We start from the raw sequence: 8,126 nt of genomic DNA, 5'->3' as shown, positions 1-8,126 counted from the left end.
CAATTTTATCGTTTTGAAGCAAAAATAATGTAAAAAGACGAATAAGCACAATTTTCAATCGAGATAGATTTTTATTTTATAAAATACCTTAAAAACACAAAAATAAGACGTTTTAACAAATAAAGTGTTTTACCTGCATATCTGAGTTTCGTGCATAAAACGCTAGAATACACTAAAATATCCCATTTTTGACATATTTCACTTCCTTAGGCATATATTGTGTTTTGGTACAAAAAACGCTGGAATACATCAAAATAACCCCTTTTTGACATATTTAACTTCCTTAAACAAATAGTGTGTTTTCCCTGCAATTTTGAGTTTTGTTACATAAAACGCTAGAATACACCAAAATAACTCCTTTTTGACATATTTCACTACCTTAGACAAATAGTGTGTTTTGCCTGCAATTCTGAATTTTATTGCATAAAACGCTGGAATACACCAAAATACCCATTTTTAAATATTTCAGTTCCTTAGACAAATAGTGTGTTTCTGTAGCATTTCTGTGTTTTGGTGGAAAAGAACTAAAAACTGATTAAATTACACGTTTTTCTTGATTTAATTTGGATTCTCTATACTAGCTTGTTTTCATCAATTTTATTGTTTTGAAGCAAAATAATGTAAAATGAAGAATAAGCACAATTTTCAATCGAGATAGTTTTTTTCAAAAAACACCTTAAAAACACATGAATACACTACACTAGAATACACTAAAATAACACACTTTTGACATATTTCACTTCCTTGGACATATATTGTGTTTTGCCTGCATTTCTGAGTTTTGGTTCATAAAACGCTGGAATACATCAAGATAACCCCTTTTTGACATATTTCACTTCCTTAAACAAATAGTATGTTTTTCCTGCAATTTTGAGTTTTTTTACATAAAACGATGGAATACACCAAATAAAACCTTTTTGACATAATTCACTACCTTAGACAAATAGTGTGTTTTGCCTGCAATTCTGAGTTTTGTTGCATAAAACGTTGGAATACACCAAAATAACCCTTTTTTTTACATATTTCAGTTCCTTAGACAAATAGTATGTTTCCGTAGCAATTCTGTGTTTTGGTGTAAAACAGCTAAAAACTGATAGAATTACACGTTTTTCTTAATTTTACTTTGGATTCTCTATACTAGCTTGTTTTCATCAATTTTATCGTTTTGAAGCAAAATAATGTAAAATGACGAATAAGCTCAATTTTCAATCGAGATAGTTTTTTTTTCATAAAACACCTTAAAAACACATAAATAAGACGTTTTAACAAATATAGTGTTTTACCTGCATTTCTGAGTTTCGTGCATAAAACGCTAGAATACACTAAAATAACCCATATATTGTGTTTTGTCTGCATTTCTGAGTTTTGGTTCATAAAACGCTGGAATACATCAAAATAACCCTTTTTGACATATTTCACTTCCTTTAACAAATAGTGTGTTTTCCCTGCAATTCTGAGTTTTGTTACATAAAACGCTGGAATACACCAAAATAACCCCTTTTTGACATATTTCACTACCCTAGACAAATAGTGTGTTTTACCTGCAATTCTGAGTTTTGTTACATAAAACGCTGGAATACACCAAAATAACCCCTTTTCACATATTTCAATTCCTTAGACAAATAGTGTGTTTTGCCTGCAATTCTGAGTTTTGTTCCATAAAACGCTGGAATATACCAAAATAACCCATTTTTTACATATTTCAGTTCCTTAGACAAATAGTGTGTTTCCGTAGCATTTCTGTGTTTTGGTGGAAAACAGCTAAAAACTGATAAAATTACACATTTTTCTTAATTTTACTTTGGATTTTCTATACTAGCTTGTTTTCATCAATTTTATCGTTTTGAAGCAAAATAATGTAAAATGACGAATAAGCACAATTTTCAATCGAGATAGTTTCTATATATATATATATATATATATATATATATATATATATATATATATATATATATATATATATATATATATATATATATATAATATATATATATATATATATATATATATATATATATATATATATATATATATATATATATATATATAAACACCTTAAAACACATAAATAAGACGTTTTAACACATATAGTGTTTTACCTGCATTTTTGAGTTTCGTGCATAAATCGCTAGAATACACTAAAATAACCCATTTTTGACATATTTCACGTTCTTAGACATATATTGTGTTTTGCCTGCATTTCTGAGTTTTGTTTCATAAAACGCTGGAATACACCAAAATAACCCCTTTTTGACATATTTCACAATATAGTGTGTTTTGCTTGCAATTCTGAGTTTTGTTGCATAAAACGCTGGAATACATCAAAATAATCCATTTTTTACATATTTCAGTTCCTTAGACAAATAGTGTGTTTCCGTAGCATTTCTGTGTTTTGATGGAAAACAGCTAAAAACTGATTAAATAACACGTTTTTTTTTTTTTTATTTTGAATTCTTCATACTGTTTTCCACCAAAACACAGAAATGCACGAAAACACACTATTTGTCTAAGGAACTGAAATATGTAAAATATGGGTTATTTTGGTGTATTCCAGCGTTTTATGCAACAAAACTCAGAATTGCAGGCAAAACACACTATTTGTCTAAGGAACTGAAATATGTGAAAAAGGGGTTATTTTGGTGTATTCCAGCGTTTTATGTAACAAAACTCAGAATTGCAGGCAAAACACACTATTTGTCTAAGGAAGTGAAATATGTGAAAAAGGGGTTATTTTGGTGTATTCCAGCGTTTTATGTAACAAAACTCAGAATTGCAGGCAAAACACACAATTTGTCTAAGGAAGTGAAATATGTCTAAAAGGGGTTATTTTGGTGTATTCCAGCGTTTTATGTAACAAAACTCAGAATAGCAGGGAAAACACACTATTTGTTTAAGGAAGTGAAATATGTCAAAAAGGGGTTATTTTGATGTATTCCAGCGTTTTATGAACCAAAACTCAGAAATGCAGGGAAAACACAATATATATCTAAGGAAGTGAAATATGTCAAAAGTGGGTTATTTTAGTGTATTCTAGCGTTTTATGCAACAAACTCATAAATGCAGGCAAAACACTATATTTGTTAAAACGTCTTATTCATGCGTTTTTAAGGTGTTTTATGAAAAAAATCTATCTCGATTGAAAATTGTGCTTATTCGTCATTTTACATTATTTTGCTTCAAAACGATAAAATTGATGAAAACAAGCAAGTATAGAGAATCCAAAGTAAAATTAAGAAAAACGTGTAATTTAATCAGCTTTTAGTTGTTTTCCACCAAAACACAGAAATGCTACGAAAACACACTATTTGTCTAAGGAACTGAAATATGTAAAATATGGGTTATTTTGGTGTATTCCAGCGTTTTATGCAACAAAACTCAGAATTGCAGGCAAAACACTACTATTTGTCTAAGGAACTGAAATATGTAAAATATGGGTTATTTTGGTGTATTCCAGCGTTTTATGCAACAAAACTCAGAATTGCAGGCAAAACACACTATTTGTCTAAGGAACTGAAATATGTGAAAAAGGGGTTATTTTGGTGTATTCCAGCGTTTTATGTAACAAAACTCAGAATTGCAGGCAAAACACACTATTTGTCTAAGGAAGTGAAATATGTGAAAAAGGGGTTATTTTGGTGTATTCCAGCGTTTTATGTAACAAAACTCAGAATTGCAGGCAAAACACACTATTTGTCTAAGTTAGTGAAATATGTCTAAAAGGGTTATTTTGGTGTATTCCAGCGTTTTATGTAACAAAACTCAGAATAGCAGGGAAAACACACTATTTGTTTAAGGAAGTGAAATATGTCAAAAAGGGGTTATTTTGATGTATTCCAGCGTTTTATGAACCAAAACTCAGAAATGCAGGGAAAACACAATATATATCTAAGGAAGTGAAATATGTCAAAAGTGGGTTATTTTAGTGTATTCTAGCGTTTTATGCAACAAACTCATAAATGCAGGCAAAACACTATATTTGTTAAAACGTCTTATTCATGCGTTTTAAGGTGTTTTATGAAAAAAAATCTATCTCGATTGAAAATTGTGCTTATTCGTCATTTTACATTATTTTGCTTCAAAACGATAAAATTGATGAAAACAAGCAAGTATAGAGAATCAAAGTAAAATTAAGAAAAACGTGTAATTTAATCAGCTTTTAGTTGTTTTCCACCAAAACACAGAAATGCTACGAAAACACACTATTTGTCTAAGGAACTGAAATATGTAAAATATGGGTTATTTTGGTGTATTCCAGCGTTTTATGCAACAAAACTCAGAATTGCAGGCAAAACACACTATTTGTCTAAGGAACTGAAATATGTCAAAAAGGGGTTATTTTGGTGTATTCCAGTGTTTTATGCAACCAAACTCAGAATTGCAGGCAAAACACACTATTTGTCTAAGGAAGTGAAATATGTGAAAAAGGGGTTATTTTGGTGTATTCCAGCGTTTTATGTAACAAAACTCAGAATTGCAGGCAAAAAACACTATTTGTCTTTTGGTGTATGTATTCCAGCGTTTTATGTAAAAAAAAGGGTTATTTTGGTGTATTCCAGCGTTTTATGTAACAAAACTCAGAATTGCAGGCAAAACACACTATTTGTCTAAGTTAGTGAAATATGTCTAAAAGGGTTATTTTGGTGTATTCCAGCGTTTTATGTAACAAAACTCAGAATATTTGCAGGAAAACACACTATTTGTTTAAGGAAGTGAAATATGTCAAAAAGGGGTTATTTTGATGTATTCCAGCGTTTTATGAACCAAAACTCAGAAATGCAGGGAAAACACAATATATATCTAAGGAAGTGAAATATGTCAAAAGTGGGTTATTTTAGTGTATTCTAGCGTTTTATGCAACAAACTCATAAATGCAGGCAAAACACTATATTTGTTAAAACGTCTTATTCATGCGTTTTTAAGGTGTTTTATGAAAAAAATCTATCTCGATTGAAAATTGTGCTTATTCGTCATTTTACATTATTTTGCTTCAAAACGATAAAATTGATGAAAACAAGCAAGTATAGAGAATCCAAAGTAAAATTAAGAAAAACGTGTAATTTAATCAGCTTTTAGTTGTTTTCCACCAAAACACAGAAATGCTACGAAAACACACTATTTGTCTAAGGAACTGAAATATGTAAAATATGGGTTATTTTGGTGTATTCCAGCGTTTTATGCAACAAAACTCAGAATTGCAGGCAAAACACACTATTTGTCTAAGGAACTGAAATATGTCAAAAAGGGGTTATTTTGGTGTATTCCAGTGTTTTATGCAACCAAACTCAGAATTGCAGGCAAAACACACTATTTGTCTAAGGAAATGAAATATGTGAAAAAGGGGTTATTTTGGTGTATTCCAGCGTTTTATGTAACAAAACTCAGAATTGCAGGCAAAACACACTATTTGTCTAAGGAAGTGAAATATGTGAAAAAGGGGTTATTTTGGTGTATTCCAGCGTTTTATGTAACAAAACTCAGAATTGCAGGCAAAACACACAATTTGTCTAAGTTAGTGAAATATGTCTAAAAGGGGTTATTTTGGTGTATTCCAGCGTTTTATGTAACAAAACTCAGAATAGCAGGGAAAACACACTATTTGTTTAAGGAAGTGAAATATGTCAAAAAGGGGTTATTTTGATGTATTCCAGCGTTTTATGAACCAAAACTCAGAAATGCAGGGAAAACACAATATATATCTAAGGAAGTGAAATATGTCAAAAGTGGGTTATTTTAGTGTATTCTAGCGTTTTATGCAACAAACTCATAAATGCAGGCAAAACACTATATTTGTTAAAACGTCTTATTCATGCGTTTTTAAGGTGTTTTATGAAAAAAAATCTATCTCGATTGAAAATTGTGCTTATTCGTCATTTTACATTATTTTGCTTCAAAACGATAAAATTGAAAACAAGCAAGTATAGAGAATCTAAAGTAAGATTAAGAAAAACGTTTAATTTAATCAGTTTTTAGTTGTTTTCCACCAAAACACAGAAATGCTACGAAAACACACTATTTGTCTAAGGAACTGAAATATGTAAAATATGGGTTATTTTGGTGTATTCCAGCGTTTTATGCAACAAAACTCAGAATTGCAGGCAAAACACACTATTTGTCTAAGGAACTGAAATATGTCAAAAAAAATTTTGGTGTATTCCAGCGTTTTATGCAACAAAACTCAGAATTGCAGGCAAAACACACTATTTGTCTAAGGAAATGAAATTTGGTGTATTCCAGCGTTTTATGTAACAAAACTCAGAATTGCAGGCAAAACACACTATTTGTCTAAGGAAGTGAAATATGTGAAAAAGGGGTTATTTTGGTGTATTCCAGCGTTTTATGTAACAAAACTCAGAATTGCAGGCAAAACACAATTTGTCTAAGGAAGTGAAATATGTCTAAAAGGGGTTATTTTGGTGTATTCCAGCGTTTTATGTAACAAAACTCAGAATAGCAGGGAAAACACACTATTTGTTTAAGGAAGTGAAATATGTCAAAAAGGGGTTATTTTGATGTATTCCAGCGTTTTATGAACCAAAACTCAGAAATGCAGGGAAAACACAATATATATCTAAGGAAGTGAAATATGTCAAAAGTGGGTTATTTTAGTGTATTCTAGCGTTTTATGCAACAAACTCATAAATGCAGGCAAAACACTATATTTGTTAAAACGTCTTATTCATGCGTTTTTAAGGTGTTTTATGAAAAAAATCTATCTCGATTGAAAATTGTGCTTATTCGTCATTTTACATTATTTTGCTTCAAAACGATAAAATTGATGAAAACAAGCAAGTATAGAGAATCCAAAGTAAAATTAAGAAAAACGTGTAATTTAATCAGCTTTTAGTTGTTTTCCACCAAAACACAGAAATGCTACGAAAACACACTATTTGTCTAAGGAACTGAAATATGTAAAATATGGGTTATTTTGGTGTATTCCAGCGTTTTATGCAACAAAACTCAGAATTGCAGGCAAAACACACTATTTGTCTAAGGAACTGAAATATGTCAAAAAGGGGTTATTTTGGTGTATTCCAGCGTTTTATGTAACAAAACTCAGAATTGCAGGCAAAACACACTATTTGTCTAAGGAAATGAAATATGTGAAAAAGGGGTTATTTTGGTTTATTGCGTTTTATGTAACAAAACTCAGAATTGCAGGCAAAACACACTATTTGTCTAAGGAAGTGAAATATGTGAAAAAGGGGTTATTTTGGTGTATTCCAGCGTTTTATGTAACAAAACTCAGAATTGCAGGCAAAACAAAACACACTATTTGTCTAAGTTAGTGAAATATGTCTAAAAGGGGTTATTTTGGTGTATTCCAGCGTTTTATGTAACAAAACTCAGAATAGCAGGGAAAACACACTATTTGTTTAAGGAAGTGAAATATGTCAAAAAGGGGTTATTTTGATGTATTCCAGCGTTTTATGAACCAAAACTCAGAAATGCAGGGAAAACACAATATATATCTAAGGAAGTGAAATATGTCAAAAGTGGGTTATTTTAGTGTATTCTAGCGTTTTATGCAACAAACTCATAAATGCAGGCAAAACACTATATTTGTTAAAACGTCTTATTCATGCGTTTTTAAGGTGTTTTATGAAAAAAATCTATCTCGATTGAAAATTGTGCTTATTCGTCATTTTACATTATTTTGCTTCAAAACGATAAAATTGATGAAAACAAGCAAGTATAGAGAATCCAAAGTAAAATTAAGAAAAACGTGTAATTTAATCAGCTTTTAGTTGTTTTCCACCAAAACACAGAAATGCTACGAAAACACACTATTTGTCTAAGGAACTGAAATATGTAAAATATGGGTTATTTTGGTGTATTCCAGCGTTTTATGCAACAAAACTCAGAATTGCAGGCAAAACACACTATTTGTCTAAGGAACTGAAATATGTCAAAAAGGGGTTATTTTGGTGTATTCCAGTGTTTTATGCAACAAAACTCAGAATTGCAGGCAAAACACACTATTTGTCTAAGGAAGTGAAATATGTGAAAAAGGGGTTATTTTGGTGTATTCCAGCGTTTTATGTAACAAAACTCAGAATTGCAGGCAAAACACACTATTTGTCTAAGGAAGTGAAATATGTCAAAAGGGGTTATTTTGGTGTATTCCA

This window comes from Portunus trituberculatus, chromosome 29 (genome assembly GCF_017591435.1).
Source record: "Portunus trituberculatus isolate SZX2019 chromosome 29, ASM1759143v1, whole genome shotgun sequence".
In the NCBI taxonomy this organism is placed as follows: Eukaryota; Metazoa; Arthropoda; class Malacostraca; order Decapoda; family Portunidae; genus Portunus; species Portunus trituberculatus.
This window is presented reverse-complemented; position numbering follows the sequence as displayed.